Raw genomic sequence first — 2697 nt, 5'->3', positions numbered from 1 at the left:
CGAGCTAACGGCGTAGAGACAACCATAATTATCCTTAGATAATTGCTAATCGATTGCCGGCAATCTATAATCATTCGTGGAACAGTATCAATAGAGGGAGGGAATGCAATGTCATTGCCATAAGGCTAGGCGCGCGCTATTGATAAATCTTCGATGACAGCTAGATTGAACGAAAATCACGTCAGCGTCACATACAGCCACCGTGTAGGAGGGTATTAACGTTCCATAACGTTACTCATTTATCAACTATTCATATCCAGAAATGCTCATGTGTACACGTCACCTTACATATTTCACTTACACGCGTGAACACATATTAGACATTTTCTTCTTCATGTAATTTTTAATATGCACTCAAATAAATTAAAAAACTGCGAAAAACATAATATTTCAGAAAATATAAATGGCATATTGTTTTTGATTTATTTTGTGTGCAGTAAACAATTTGCTCAGACATTTCGACAATTGCTTCGCAATTTCCAATCGTTCCACACCCGCGATATTGATTCACGATCATGGAACAGAATCTATGAAACATCGGTTCACCGAGATGTGGCGAACCGCTGATTAGCAGAAGTCAAGCTGCGGATTAATAGCGTTTACCGATCCGCATTAGTTACGGTTAGTACATTTCAACGCGATGCCTTGAAATTAGGCACGTACGATAATTAGACGGCGCAGAGCTCCGCAACGCTATTCCGCCGGTGATCGCAGAGGCCATACACGCTGCGAAGGATAATTCGTATGGTCAATAGTTACCGCGCGCTGCAATACTGGTCAAGATTTAATCGATCATTGGCTGCATTAATGAAGGAGTTGTCCCGCAAATGTGAGCAGATATTTTTAACGTAATTTTCCATCCGTAAATTATACAATCATTCGTTAACGTTCTATTGAATTTTTACAGATTGCTGCAGAAAATGTGCACAATTTAATCTTTATTTAATCTCTTAATTAATGTAAAAAAAATCATATATTTAATACCGTAAAGTTAATTGTAATTGTTTATTGTAATTAGTTTAACTTAACGAGTAAAAATTGACAAAAAAAAAAAAACATCACGTATATATATTTTTTTTTTAATTTAGATGATGCGGCAACAGTTGTAATATTTAAATGCATTACACGAAGAAATATTTAACTGTGTCTTTTACTGACTGAATAACTCGCGTACCAAACGCCATCGCGCTCATCATTCCGGAAAGAAAATTAAAGTTTCGGAATTTCAACATTATCTTCACAACACGCATATTACGTATGCTATGTAAATTATTTTGTCTAGACGGCAAGGCCAATCGATCGCGAACAATTTGTCCCAGGGACCGTTCCGACATCCGGGTGTTCGCGGAAGGCGAGGAGGGATCTTGGTTCGTTGCCGGGAGTACGCGGTGCGGAAGTGGATAACGCCTCCCCTTCCCCCCCCCCCTTGCGATGGAAAAAACTTTTAAAGTAAATATCGTAAAAATTCATTTCCTGCCAGCAATACGTTTCTATTCGTTACCTTGCTCACGTTCCCTCCTGTTCCTCTTCCGTCCTACGCCGTCGCCGCTCGTTTTCGCTTCTTTTTCTCGCGTTTTCCCGCCTTTGCACGCTCGAATACAATAATCCCGGTACGGGAGTTCCCGTATTTGCGAGCATTAGGGAGGTTCAGGCGGGATGGTAACGCCGGGCGCTGGAAAAGAGGCAGATACAGGTGTTAGCATATATCGTTTACGCGAGCCGGTTCTTCTTTATGGCGAAATTAAAACAAGCGACCGCGCGCGAATAGAGAGCGCTTAGCGGATATTTATCGTAGCGGACGCTCTATCGTTCTATACTGTTCGGTTAATCCGATCGATATTATTTTACATGCGGCGAGCAATTGAAATATTATCCGCAAATATTGCGCGAGATAAATAAATACACGGCGACTGGATAAAGAATTTTCACAATTTCTGGAGAACCGGTACAATGGCTCTCGTCAACGCATTTTCCAAGAAACGGCGACAAACGCCCCGGTCTGAAAAATGTCTCCTGTCTGATATTGGCGGAATTTTTCCGATTCGCCATTGGCAATGTAAACTCGCCTCTACGTGCATTATGCATGCCAGGAAATAGAACGAGTAGAGCGACCTACACACATATGCGTATCGACCTGCGAATGTGTCGAGGGTGGCTCAGTCGGAGTCCGGAATTCGGATAATCATGTTACAGTGAACGAGTTGCAAAATTCATGCCTCGTAAATACGAAATCTCCATTGACAATGGCCTGATCCCGATAGCCGCTGGCCTTTTTTCTCGCAATGTCGGTGTTTGACAAGTTTTAGAAATGATATATTCGCATTTTGCATTTTCACCGCGAGATTTCTTTTTCTCCGAGAGATTAAATTAAATTTAACGCAAATAGAAAATTATATCTGAATTTGCGATATAACGTTATACATTCGATTCCGTAATATTTGTGCGCTCGTATAATTTTACTATTATTTCGCACATTCATTATTAAATTATTATTAAATTTGATTCAAAATTTTCCGCTTTTGTAACGTTTCTCCGGGTTTTTACAAATCGTTATTACGAGGAGAGGTTATCTATGATAATAGCGCGCTCGTGATTTTGCAATTAATTCATCTCCGACGACTATAATTCAAGATTTTCCATGCTCATCACGCATGTCTTGTCATTATGACGTCGATGACAACATATAGTAATCGCCAA

This window comes from Linepithema humile, chromosome 7, assembly GCF_040581485.1.
Source record: "Linepithema humile isolate Giens D197 chromosome 7, Lhum_UNIL_v1.0, whole genome shotgun sequence".
Lineage (NCBI taxonomy): Eukaryota > Metazoa > Arthropoda > Insecta > Hymenoptera > Formicidae > Linepithema > Linepithema humile.
The sequence above is the reverse complement of the archived record's forward strand: the minus strand, read 5'-3'. Positions refer to the sequence as shown.